The 14,814-nt window shown below is 36.6% G+C and overlaps 1 long non-coding RNA gene and 1 pseudogene across 1 annotated transcript in view; both read right to left on the bottom strand.

Annotated features, from left to right (window-relative positions):
• The window catches only part of LOC120588244 (uncharacterized), a 47,641-nt gene that overhangs the window by 18,935 nt on the left and 13,892 nt on the right, over positions 1-14,814 (bottom strand). The window lies entirely within an intron of this gene.
• On the bottom strand, positions 11,565-11,683 carry LOC120588549 (uncharacterized; annotated as a pseudogene).

Below are 14,814 nucleotides of genomic sequence, written 5' to 3' on the forward strand. Positions count from 1 at the left end.
AAGGAGTTCATCACCACACAACCAGTATTGCAAGAAATGTTGGAGGGACTTCTTTAAGAAGAAGAAAAAAAAAGAAAAAAAGGAAAAAAATATGAATAATAAAATGGCAATAACTACATATCTATCAACAACTATTTTGAATGTAAATGAATTAGGTGCTCCAATCGAAAGATAGGGTGGCTAAATGGATAAGAAAACAATACCCTTACATATGTTGTCTACAAGAGGTTCACGTCAGATTGAAAGACACCCAAAGACTGAAAGCAAAGGGATGGAAAGTGATATTTAATGAAAATGGAAACAAAATAACACAAAAAGTTGGGGTAGCAAACTTATACCAGAAAAAATAGTGTTTAAAACAAAGGCTATAACAAAGATAAAGAAGGACCTAGTAATCCTACTTTTGGGTATTTATTTTTTAAAAAACCAAAACACTACTTCAAAGGGACATGTGAATCCATATGTTTACTGCAGCATTATTTACAATGGCCGAGATATAGAGGCAACATGGGTGTTCATCAATAGAAGAATAAATGAACAAACAAAATGAAAACAAACTCATACATACAGAGAACATTTTGATGGTTGCCATATGGGAGGAGGTTTGGGAGAGTGGGTGAAAAATGAGAAGATTTGTGAAGTATAAATTGATAGTTACAAAATACTCATGGTGATATAAAATGTAGCATAGGGAATACAGTCAATAATATTGTAATAACTATGCACTGGGTCAGATGGGTACTAGATTTATCAGGGTAATCACTTTATAAGTTATATAAATGTCTAATCACTATGTTGTATATCTGAAACTAATATAATATTATATGTCTACTTTCACTGAAAAAATTATTTAAAAGTGAAAAGAAAGTTAGCAGTTGTTATATAAAAAATGTCCGATGAAGCTGATTTAATGCATGAGCCTCAGAAGATAGACATATCACCAGACTTCATTTGGAGCAAACTTATAAATTATTTTTGCTCATTTTTAATTTTAAGTGTTCTTTGCATGCATGAAAGTGAAGTGAGAACTGTCAATGTGTTGCCTCCAACAGCAGAAGAACTTCTCAAAATGTTAATTATGTCAATTTCATATCAAAGTCTTCAGATGCTTCAGAAAGAGAGTGAGAGAGAGAGAGAGAGAGAGAGAGAGAGAGAGTGTCTTTTAGGTTAAGTTTAATAATAGCTCATTATTTTCTTCCATCGCAGGAAATCAAGGTTAGAAGTTCATTAGTTTGAAAGTGAAATTGCTCTTGCTATCGTGAATGCTATTGTAAATTCAGTTTAACATTTAGACTGAAGATAAATTTACTTGGTTTTTATAATTACAATATTTTGTTTTAACCTTTACCTGAAGCTAGTGCAGCTTGGCCCAATCAAGGAAAAATATACAAGTCATGGCTTCTCCCTCAGGAAGAAAAGAGTAGAACATTCATCCAACATGCCAGCTTTTCAAGGGTTACCAAGGAATGGTTTCTCTCTAACCTGACCCTGAACACTGATGGAGAACTGACAAACTTTGGATTCCTGAGGGCCACTGAGAACAAAGGATAGCTCAGTGACTTGCTGCAGCATCAGGAACATAAAGTTCAGATGGACACCAGAGGAAACAAGTTCAAATGGACACCAGAGGAACCAAGAGATTATAAGCTCCAGAAACAAAACAAAACAAAACAAAACAAAACAAAACAAAACAAAACAAAACAAAACAGGCAAACCTCTCTAACTGGGAAATAACAAGGGCAAGCCTAGAGAAGATACATCCCAGAAAAGGTTTGAGAAGCTGCCAGAATCTCTAGCCAGGTTGACTAGTAATGGTCTTCCCCTGTACAAAGCTGGTCTATAAAGAATGGGAGAGGTAGCTCCTCTTCCAAATGCCCAAATCCCAGAAAAATATAATGAGATATACGAAGAAACGGGGAACATGGCAAAAAAGAACAAAATAAATCTCCAGAAACTAACTCTAATGAAATGGAAATCAATGAATTACATGACAAAGAATTTAAAATAGCCATATTAAAAAAAAATGAACTATAAGAGAACTCAGATAGACAACTAAAATATCAAGAAATGATGCATGAACAAAAATGAGAATATCAACAGAGAGATAGAAACTATAAAAAAGAGACAAAGAGAAAGTCTAGAGTTGAAAATACAATAGCCAATTTGAAAATTCACTAGGGAGTCAAAGGATTTGATCAAGCACAAGAAATAATCAGTAAACTTGAAGACAAGTCATTTGAAATTGTTGAGTTAAAGGGGAAAAAAGAAAAAAAGAATGAAGATGAAAAGTGAAGACAATCTAAGGAATTTAGGAGATACTCCATAGCCGACTACTTACAAGAGTATTTGTTGAACACTATAGGATTCCCAGAAGGTAAAGAGAGAAGTGGGCAGAGGGCTTTTTTGAAGAAATAATGGCCCAAACCTTCCCAAATGTGAGGAAGGAAATAAATATTCAAATTCAAGGAGGATAAATCCAAAGAATCCCACACCAAGATACATTATAATCAAATGATCAAAAGTCAAAGGGAAAACCTTGAAAGCATCAAGAATAAAGTGACTTGGCATGTACAAGGGAGCTCTCTTAAGATTATCAGCAAGTTTCTCAGCAGACACCTGCAAGCCAGAAAACAATGAGATAATATATTGAAAGTACTGAAAGAAAAAAAAACTTTCCAAATAATAATCCTATATCTAACAAAACTGTCCTTCAAAAATAAAGAAAAAATAAAGGTTTTCCCAGAAAAAAACAAATCCTGAGGTAGTTCTTCACCATTAGACCTGACTTACAAGAAATGCTAAAGGGAGTCTTTGAGTTGAAATAAGAGGATGCTAGACAGCAACAAAAAAAGCATACAAAATATATGGCTCTCCAGTGAAGCTAAATACATAGACAAATACAGAATCTTGTAATACTGTAATGGTGGTACATAGAATTTAAAATGCAAAAGCATAAAAATAACTAACTATAAAACTATGTTGGAGAAAAAAATGGCATAGATGATAGAGGCTCTGTTCATCCCTCTGGCAACCAAATCAAAGTTGTAATGGAAACAAGGAGAAAACAGCAAGGATAAATTGCCTGGGATGTGGATGAGCAAGCCATACAACTAGGAAAAATCCAAGAAAACACCCTGCAATGGAAGAAGGTAGGACAGGCAAGGACGCAGGGCTGCCAGGTCTCAAGCAGCTGAGTGAGATGGAGGCTGCGGCAGAAGCATCTTAAAGGGACCGTGTCTGCAAGTGAATTTTCACAGTGAGGAACCTGCTTGCTCTGAGCACCAGTGCTGATTAGGCTGCGCACAGAGGGCACCAGGGACTTACAGGAAGACATTGTCAGAATGAGGGCCTAGGAGAGACTCGCTCTGTACAGAAGTGCCAGTGATATCTATTGTTCCCTGTTGATCTCTCCCCTCTCCCAGTGCTCGAACACAGCACTGCCTTAGCCATGACATCGTCAAACTGGAAAACAGAGGTCTCTCTGCCCAGAGGATTCCCTGAAACCCACCTCCCCCAACTCGTGTTCCCATCCAAGTCACATCCAGGTATATCAGCTAGTCAGATGCTCCTTGCTGAGAAGTGCCTGGACTCACGTTGGAGGCAGCTGGCCTTGGTTTCTGGTGTGGCCTTTGGAGGCAACTATAAGCACAGCATCTGTGGATTGCTTGCTGAATCTGAACAGGTGGCCCCGGAGGGGTAGAGGCTTGGGTTAAATTTGGCCTGTAGCTGAACCCCTCTCAGGACTATGCCACTGGACATCTACTTCACAAATCCACACTAATAAGACCAGGAGACTTAAGAGCTTTGCTTAGTACATAGAAACAGACGTGGGAAGGCAGCCAAAATGGGAAGACAAGCAGAAACCATATGAGAGAAGAGAACAGAGATCTGGATATAATGGAGTCAAGTAATCTAACAGATGCAGAGTTCAAAACACTGGTTATAAAGATGCTCAATGAACTTTTGGGAAGTGTAGATAAATTCAGTGAGAACTTCAACAAAGAGATAAAAAAAAAAACCCATAAAAACAAAAATGGAAGTTATAAAAGGGAACCAGTCTGAAATGAAGAACACATTATCTGAGATGAGAAGTATATTCAATGGAATAAACAAAGGAATAAACAAAGTGAACAAAGAAAAGGATCAAATGCCCTATCTAGAAGATGGGAAAGCCAAGAACACTCAATCAGAATGGCAAGAAAAAAGATGCCAAGACTATAAAAATAATTTAAGGAGGATATGGGACACTATTTAAGGGTCCAAATATTCGTCTGATCGGCGTAACTGAAGAAAATAAAAATGTCAAACAGCTGTTTGAAGAAATAATGAGGGAAAACTTCCCTAACTTGGTAAAGGAAATGGACATATGACCTCAGGAAGCTCAGAGAATTCCAAAAATCAGAGATCCATAGAGGCCCATACCAAGACACATCATAATTAAAACACCAAAGGTTAAATACAAAGAAAGAATATTAAAAGCAGCAAGAGAAAAACAGATGATTACTCATAAGGGAACACCCATAAGACTGACAGCTGATTTCTCAAAAGAAACTATGCAAGACAGAAAGGCTTGGCAAAAAATATCGACTGGATGAAGACCCAGGATATACAACCAAGAATAATTTATCCAGCAAAGTTATCATTTAGAGTTGAAGGACAGATAAAGAGCTTCCCAGACAAAAATAAGCTAAAGGAATTTATCACCACCAAGCCAGTAATACAGGAAATGTTGGAGGGCTTTTTTAGGAAGAAAAAATGTATCAAAATCAGAAATAAAGAATGGTAACAATTATACTACTATCAATAAGTACCTTAAACGGAGAAGAATTAAGTGCTCCAACCAAAAGAGAGTGGCTGCAAGGATAAGAAAACAAGACCCCTACATATAAAAGGAAAGAGATTGAAAAAGATATTGCATTGATGGACCTAGAAGATATTTAAATCAGACAGAAAAAGATAAACACTATATGATTTCACTTATATGCGGAATCTAAGGAATAAAAAAGAACAAACTAATCAAAAACAGACTCACAAATATAGTGGATGATTTGGTGATGTACAGAGGAGAAGGGTAATTGTGGGGCTGGGAGAATGGGGTGAAGTGTTAAAGAAGTACAAATGAGTAGTTGATGGATGGTCACAGGGATGGGGGGCACAGCATAGGGAATGCGGTTAGCATTAATATGTTGGCTAGGTGGAGGATCAGGAGAGGAAAGGAGTAATTGGGGGGATTGTTTTATGAACTATATAGATGTCTAACCAATGTACTGCATACTTGAAACTAATTAAAATAAATAAATTTTTTAAAACTATGTTAATGGATACATATAAAGAAAAACGTGATTTGTGACATGGATAATATAAAGTGGGAAGATGTAAGAGTAGAGTTTTTATATACAATTTAAGATAAATATTATCAGTTTAAAATAGATTATTACAATAATAAGCTGTTTTAGATGATCCCCAAGGTAGCTACAAAGAAAATATCTAGAGAATGAGAAAGATAACACAGCATATAGTTAGAGGAACAAACTAGTTACAAGACATAAAGAAAAAAAATGGCCTTAGTAAGTGCTTCCCTATCAGTTATTACTTAAAATATAAATGAATTAAACTTCCCAAATCAAAATACATTTTGTAGCTGAATGGATTTAAAAAAATCCAACTATATTCTGTCTGCAGGAGACTTATTTATTTATTTATTTATTTATTTATTTATTTATTTATTTATTTATTTATTTATTTTTAGGAGACTTATTTTAGATGTGAGTACACACACAGGCTGAAAATAAAAGAATGGAAAAAGAGAATCCCTGCAAATGATAACCGAAAGGGAGTAGGTGTGGCCATACTTTTGTCAGACAGAATAGATTTTAAGGCAAAAATTATCACAAGAGACAAAGAAGGATATTATATAATGATAATGGTGTCAATTCACCAGGAAGGTATAATAATTATAAATATATATGCACCAAATGTTAGAGTACTCAAATATATGAAGCAAATGTTGACAGAATTGAATTAAGAAAAGACAGTAATACAATAATAACAGGAAATTTTCCCACCCCACTTTCAATAATGGATAGACTAAACTGACAGAAGACCAATAAGGGGTAAAGAGGATTTGAACAACACTATAGATCAATTAAACCTAACAGTTGTATGCAAAACATTCCACCCAACAACAGCAGAATATGTATTCTTCTTAATGCACATAGAACATTCTTTAGTATAGAGCACATGTGAGGCCATAAAACAAGTCTTAACAAATTTTAAAAAGACTGAAATCATACTAAGTATCATTTCCAATCACAATGGAATAAAATTAGAAATCAATAGCAAAATTAAAACTGAAAAATTCACAAATATGTGGTAAATAATACACTATTGAACAATGGGTTAAAGAAGAACTCATAAGGAAAACTAGAAAATACCTTGAGACAAATGTAAATGATAATTCAACATACTAAAACTTTCAGGATGAAATAAAATCGTTACTAAAAGGAAAGTTTATAGCAGTAAATGCCTACATCAACTCAACAACTTTATACCTCAAAGAACTAGAAAAAGTAGAACTAAGCCCAAAGTTATTATTTCCTTCCCAGAAGGAAGGAAATAATAAAGATTTGAATAGAAATAAATAAAATAGAGAATAGGAAAACAATAGAAAAATCAATAAAACTAAGAGTTTTTCTTAAAGATCAACAAAATTGACAAACTCTTAGCTAAATAACCAATAAAAAGAGAGAAGATTCATATAACAAAAATCAGAAATGAGAAAGGGGACATACTATTGATACCACAAAAATAAAAAGGATTATAAAAGACTACTATGAACAATTAATTATATGCCAACAAATTAGATAACCTAGAAAAAATTAATAAATTCCTAGAAACATACAACCTACCAGGATTATTCATGAAGAAATAAAAGTCTAAACAGATCTATAATTAGTAAGGAGATTGAATCATTAATCAAAAACCTCCCAACAAAGAAAAGCCCTGGGCTTGATGGCTTCACTAGAGAATTCTACCAAACATTTAAAGAAATACTAAACCAATTGTTTTCTAACTCATCCAAAACTTGCAAGAGAATGAACACTTCTACACACATTTTATGAGGCCAACAGTGCCTGGATACCAAGACCAGACAAAGATACTATAAGAAAAGAAAAATACAGGCCAATACCCTTGATGAATATTGATGCGAAAATCCACAACAATATACTAGCAAATTGAATTCAACAGCAAATTAAAGGATTATACACCACAACCAAGTGACATTTATTCCTGAAATTCAAGGATGCTTCAACATACAAAAATTCATCAATGGAATATATCACATTAATAGAATGAAGGAAAAAACCACGTGATCATCTCAAATGACGCACAAAAAACATTTGACAAAATTCTACACACTCTTATGACAAAAAACTCAACAAACTAAAACTAGAAGGAAACCACCTCAACATAATAAAAACCAAATATAAAAACCCACAGCAAACATTATACTCAATGATGAAAGACTGAAAGCATTTTCTTCAATGTCAAGAATAAGGAAAGGATACCTATTCTCACCACTCCTATTGAACATGGTAATGGAAATTCTAGCCAGGAAAATTAAACAAGAAAATGAAATAAGGGGCATCCAAATTGGGAAGGAAAAAGCAAAATTATCTCTATTTGAAGATAACTTGATCTTATATGTAGAAAACCCTAAAGACTACACACACAAACACACAAACTCTTAAGAGGTAATAAATGAGTTCAGCAAAGTTGCAGGGAACAAAAATTAACACAAAAAAATCAATTGCATTTATATATATTAACAGTAAATATTCTGAAAAGAATATAATCCAATTTAGAATAACATCAGAAAGAATAAAATATTTAGGAATTAAGTTAACATCCTTAACCAAGGAGATGAAAGACATGTATAACAAAGTATAAAACATTATTTTAAGATGTTAAAGAAGACAGAAATAAATATAAAGATATCCCATGTTTATGGATTGGAAGACTTAAAACTGCTAAAATGTCCTTTTAGTACTCAAAGCAATCTACAGATTCAGTGAAATTCCCATCAAAATTTCAATAGCATTTTTTACTGAAATAGAAAAAACATTAAAATTTGCATGGAATCTCAGAGGATACCCAGTGGTCAAAATCATTTTGAAAAAGAAAAACAAAGATGGAGGCTTTACACTTCCTGATTTCAAAATATATTATAAAGCTAAAGTAGTCAAAAATAGCATGGTACTGTCATAAAGATAGACATATAGACCAATAAAACATAATAAAGAGCTCAGAAATAAATTCTCACATATATTTTCAAATCATCTTCCTTAACGGTGTCAAGACTACACAATGCAGGAAGAATGGTCTCTTCAACAAATGGTGTTAGGAAAACTGGATATCCACATGCAAAATAATGAAGCTGGACCATTACCATACACTTTATATCATATACAAAAATTAATTCAAAATGGATTAAAGACCTACACATAAGACCTGAAGCTATAAAACTCCTAGAAGAAAACATAGAGAAAAAGCTTCATGACATTGGATTTGCAATAATTTCTTTGATATGACACCAAAGGCACAGGCAACAAAAGCAAAAATAGACAAATAGACTACATCAAACTTTAAAACTTATGCGCAACAAAGGAAAAAAATCAACAGAGTGAAAAGACAACCTATGGAATGGAAGAAAACATTTCAAATTATGTATCTGATAAGTGGTTAATATTCAGAATATACAAAGAATTCCCATAATTCAACAACAAATAATCTGATTTAAAAATGCGCAAAGAATTTGAACATTTCTCCAAAGAAGATATACAAATAGCCAACAAGCATATGAAAAGATGCTCAACATCAGTAATCATCAGAAAAATGCAAATCAAAATCACCCTGAGCTATCACCTCATACTCAATAGAATGGCCACTATCGAAAACAAAAAATAACAAGTGTTAGTAAGGATGTGGAGAAATTAGAACCCTTGTGCACAGTTGGTGGGAATGTAAATTGGTACAGACATTATGGAAAACAGTATAGAGGTTTCTCAAAAAATTAAAAATAGAATTACCATATGATCCAGCAATCCTACTTATGAGTATATTTCCAAAGGAACTGAAAACAGGATTTCAAAGATTATTTGCACACATGTTCATTGCAGCATGATTCACAATGTCAAGAGGTGAAAGTAACTTAAATGTCCATTATAAGATAAATGATTAAAGAAAGTGTGGTATATACACACAATAAATATTATTCAGCTGAGAAAAAAAGAGAAAATCCTGCCATTGGCAATAACATGGATGACCCTTGAGGGCATTATGCTAAGTAAAACTCACAAAAAGGCAAATGTTACATCATAATTCCCTATGAGCTATGTCAAGTAGTCAAACTTCTAGAAACAAAAAATAGAAAGGTGGTTTCCAGGGGCTAGCAGGAGGGAGAAAAGGAATTTCTGTTCAATGAGAATAGAGTTTCAGTTTTGCAAGATGAAAGTTTTGGATCTATTGCAGGACAATGTACACAAATTTAACACTGTTGTACTGTTCACTTAAAAATGATTGAGAGTAAATTTTATGTTATGTGTTTTTTACAAAGATAAAGTGTCCCAGTTAAGTTATATGTTATATATAGGTTAAGTTATATTATATGATCTCCCTACCTGTGACACACAGCCGAATCATTCAACTAATCTTTCCTTTCTGAAGCAAGCCATCTCTAACACTCCTCCCCAACCTACTCTAGAGAGTGAATCACTCAAATCTGTGTTATGGTAAAGTCTACCTGAGGTGAGGTGGTGGAAAGAACATTCAAACTTCCATTGCTCTGCTTATGCCTTTCCCCAGTTTGAAAAGTACATGATTTATTTGGGGAATTAGTCCCCCTGGTGAGGCAGGAGAACAAAGGGTGAAGGGATGAGAAAGAGGTGAGGTCAGAAAGGTCCAATATTATGTAAAGCCTTTCAAAATCTGACCCCATCCAAAAAGTTGGAAGTTTATCTCCTAGTCAATGGGGAAATCTCTAAAAAGTTTCCACAAAAGTGAGTGACAAGTTCCCATTTGTGTTTTCAGAAAAATAATTCTGACAACTGCAAAGGATGAATTGGTGAGGGCAAAGTCTATAAGAAAGAAAAGTCGTGTAGCTCAGCTGCTGTCATCTGTACTTTTGTAAAAATTTATCAAAGAAATTGTGGAAGGAATGAATTTAAGAGATGTTTCTGAGATATAACTAAGAGGATTTGGTGACTGATAGGTAATGGGATTAATTGAAAAGTAAATGGAGAAAACGTAATTCACCTAGCATAGGACCTGGCGCATAGTAGGCATCCAATAATATTCATTTCTCCACCTCTTAAAAGTGCCTATGTTTTGTAACTAGGGTGACTTTTCTGTTACTTGGTTGCTGAAATAACTATATTTTAAAAAATAAATAATATATTTTCATCTGAGAAAAATTTTAAATATAAAAATTGAAACAACCACTTTGGAAAACTTCTGGTAATATTTGGCAAAATTTGGCAGTATGGTCTCATAACCTAAGACTCTGAAGGTCTACTTCTGGATAATAACCCCTACGTAAACTCTCACATATGTGAAAACTGGAATGAACCAAAATGTCTACTATGAGGAAAATAGAGAAACAAATTATGAATATTCATATAATGGCATGCTGTATAGTATTTATCAGCATAGATAAATTTCAAAAACATAGTAAGCAAAAAAAAAAAGTTTCAGATGGCTATACCATTTAAATAAGGGGTTAAAATCTGTTACAGCTTCTGGTCAAGATGGCATAGAGGGTAGAGGCTTTGTATATCCCGTCTTGCGACCACATCCAAATTGTGAGGAAACCATGGAGCAAACAGCAAGCAAAGTTGCCCGAGATCTGGATGAACAGGAGCCATAAACTAGGGAGAAAATTAAGAAATCACCTTGGAATGGTAGGACAAGGAGGAGATTCAAGGCTGCCTGGTCCCACTCAGGCTGAGTGATACAGAGGCTGCAGCAGCTACAGCCAACAGGTGCAGATGTTCCTCTTAAAGGGGCCGCAACTGCGCCAGGACTTTCCTGGTGATGGATTCGCTCTACCTGAGCTCCAGTGCTGGGATGGCTGTTTGGGATTGGGAGTTGTGCCAGGGACATATGGGCAGGGGATACTGAGTTGTAGGGCCAAGGGGTGAGGGCCAGAGGGGCAGCTTTCTCTGGGCAGAAGTGCTGGCAGTATCTATTGATCCTTGGAGGAGCCCTCTCCGCTTCCAGCGTGCATACGCAGACACCACCATAGCTGAGACATCATAAAATAACTCTTCTGAGAGGATTCCCTGAGATACTGCTCCTCCCCACTTGTGGCCCTATCCAAGCCACATCCAGTGGTGTTCTGATGTGCCCCGTGCTCCTTGTTGAGTAGCTCCAAGCCTCACACTGGTGGCAGCCAGCTTCGATTTCTGCCATGGCCTTTTTTTTTTTAGATGAGGCAACCCTTGGTTGACCTCACAGATTACAAGGACCTTGTCAGGTTACAATCCCTTATGTTTTTTTATTTTTTACACCTACAGCACCTGGTCTTCCTAGGTGGTCTTCCATCCTAGTACTAACCAGGCCCGACCCTGCTTAGCTTCCAAGATCATACAGGATCCAGCTTGTTCAGGGTAGCATGGCTATAGACTGGTGTGGCCTCTTGGGACAACTATGAACACAGCACAGATGGTGTCCTTCTGTGGATTGCTTGCTGACTCTTACTGGGTGGCTCCAGAGGGGCACAGACAGGGCTAAACTTGGCCTGCAGCTGGACCCCTCTCAGGACTATGCCACTGGCCCCAGAAAGCCATGCTACTAAGACCAGGAGACTTAGGAGCTTTACATAGTACATAGAAACAGACATAGAAAGGCATCCCAAATGGGGAAGCATGTTCCACATGAAAGAACATAACAGAGCTCCAAAAAAAATTAAACAAAGTGGAGTCAAGAAATCTAACAGTTGCAGAGTTCAAAACACTGGTTATAAGGATGCTCAATGAACTTAGGGGAAGAGTAGATGAACTTGGTGAGAACTTTAGCAAAGAGATAGAAAACAAAAAAGAGCCAGTCAGAAATGACGACTACAATATCTGAGATGGAGAGCACATTAGAGAGAATCAACAAAGTGGATGTAGAGGAGGATTGAATCACCCACATAGAGGTTAGAGTAGCTAAGGACACCCAAGCAGAATGGCAATAAGAAAAAAGAATCCAAAAAAATGAAGATAGTTTAAGGAGACTATGGGACAACATCAAGTGCAACAATAGTCACACCATAGGGGTACTAAAAGGAGAAGAGACAGCAAAAAGTTGAAAATCTATTTGAAGAAATAATGATGGGAAATTTCCCTAAGCTGGTGAGGAAATAGACCTAGAAGCCCAGGAAGCTCAGAGTCCCAAAAAAAGATGAACCCAAAGAGGCCCACACCAAAACACATCGTAATTAAAATGCCAAAGGTTAAATACAAAGAGAGAATCTTAAAAGCAGCAAGAAAAAAGCAGCTAGTTATCTACAAGGGCACCCCATAAAAATGGCAGCAGACTTTTCAAAAGAAACATTGCAGGACAGAAGAGGTTGGCACAAAATATTCAAAGTGGCGGGTTCCATTGGCTGCTGTGGTAGCAGCTGAGGCTGTGGCGGCGGTGGCTGCGGGGCAGGCATAAGATGGCGACAGCGGCAGTGGGAGCCCTAGGCCTGCAGTGGGGCTGGCTGTGCAGTAAATGCTTCTGGATGCCCCAGAATATGAGCTAGGCAGACCTCGAGGGGCCGGGTGACAGCTACGGCTACCTGCAGGCCCGTCATATCCTCTCAGTGTTCCCACTGGTGGTGAACATATTCTCTGTGAGGCTGCTTTTCAAGCAGTGAGAGCCTGCAAATGAGGGGCGTGGGCTGGGGGGACACAGGCCAGTGGAGCTGTCTCAGGGAAGAGGCTGAGGACTAGAAGCAGAACTGCGGGGAAAGCTGGGAAGCAGGGGGCTGAGGCAGTATAGACCACCACGGGGGATGGATGGAGGGTGCCGGAAGTGGTCGTGGAGCCTAAGGAAAGACAGTTTGGGGCGTGGACAATGAAAGAGTGAGAGTCAAAGGGGAAGCTGGGTCCATTCAATTTTAGATCCTGGAGGTCGTTTTGGGGGTGGGGGTTTTATAGGCCTCTTCCCAACCTCCAAGGATTTTGCAGACTAGGAAATAGGTTGAATGTGAGTTGTGGCCCAGAACCTCAAGCAAGGAACAAGAAAGGGCCACAAGAACCCTAGCTAGTTGTGGCCATGGAAGCTGAGGGGTCAACATCAGACAGACGTTCTAAGACAGAGGAGAGGGTTCATGGGAATCAAAGATTTGTGAGGACACTTTAGTTTTGAGAGCTGAGGGAAACAGATTTGTTAGGCCCCAAGACTTGGTTTGTCGGCTCAGACGCATGTGCGGCGCGTAATGTGTGTGTGTGTGTGTGTGTGTGTGTGTGTGTTGTGTTTCAATAAAATTCCCTCAGAGCCCATAGGAGAATAGAAATCTGGTATGGTAGGGTGTGGTGGAGCTTGAGGGTTCCAAAATATGGAAATGTGTCAGATTAGTTGCAGAATGGGCCTTGGAGGCCGGAGATGGAAGGAGGAGTCATCATCTGGAAAGGATGGAAAGTCCTAAGGCTCATTAGAGACCTGCTGTATTGAGCCAAACTTGTGAGTTTACCAGAATCACAACATACTTTGTCTCTCCCTGTATTGTTGGGAAAAGTGATTTCATCTTTCTTTGAGTGACTGGATCGTATCTACTGTTTAAGATAAAGATATTCACTAAGGAAAAAAAAATATTCAAAGTGATGAAAACCCAGGATCTACAACCAAGAATACTTTATCCAGCAAAGCTATCATTTAGAGTTGAAGGACAGGTAAAGAGCTTCCAAGACAAGAAAAAGCTTAAGGCGTTCATTACCAACAAGCTAGTATTACAGGAAATGTTGATGGAACTTATCTTTAAGAAGAAGAAAAAATATGTATCAAAAATGTGAATAAAGAATGACAATAACTACATATTTATCAACAAGTTCTTCAAATGAAAAAGAATTAAGGGCTCCAATCAAAAGATACGGTGGCTGAATGAATAAGAAAACAAAACCCTTAAATATGCTTCCTGCAAGAGACTCGTTTCAGATTAAAAGACATACAAAGACTAAGAGTAAAAGGATGGAAAAAGATACTGCATGATGGACCTAGCAGGTATTGTGCTGAATGGACTTAGTCAGATAGAGAAAGGCAAATGCTATATGATTTCACTTATATGTGGAAATTAAAGTATAAACAACAACAGAAAACAAAAACAAACTCATAGATACAGATAATATTTTGATGATCACCAGATGGGAGAGAGAGAGGCTGGGGAGCGGGGGTCTGTGAAAAAGGGGAAATGATTAAGAAGTACAAAATAGTTATGGAGATATAAAGTATATCATAAGGGAAATAGTCAATAATATTGTAATAAATATGTATGGGATCTGAGGGGTACTATATTTATTGGGGAGATCACTTTGTGAGTTATATAGGTTTCTAATCACTATGCTGTATACCTGAAACTAATATAATATTGTATCCCATGTATAAAATAAAAATTTTATTTAAAAAACTGTTATATAATACTATATTACAAACAAAGAAAGAGGTTCGTATAAAGGAGGGGTACACAAGAGGTCTTAACTTATGATATTTAATTTCTTTGTAAAAAGGATTGAGCACATATAGCATAACGTTAGGATTTGATAGAGGTCCATACACTGGTGTTCATTACAA

Source organism: Pteropus medius, unplaced genomic scaffold (genome assembly GCF_902729225.1).
Source record: "Pteropus medius unplaced genomic scaffold, Ma_sr-lr_union100, whole genome shotgun sequence".
NCBI classification, from domain to species: domain Eukaryota; kingdom Metazoa; phylum Chordata; class Mammalia; order Chiroptera; family Pteropodidae; genus Pteropus; species Pteropus medius.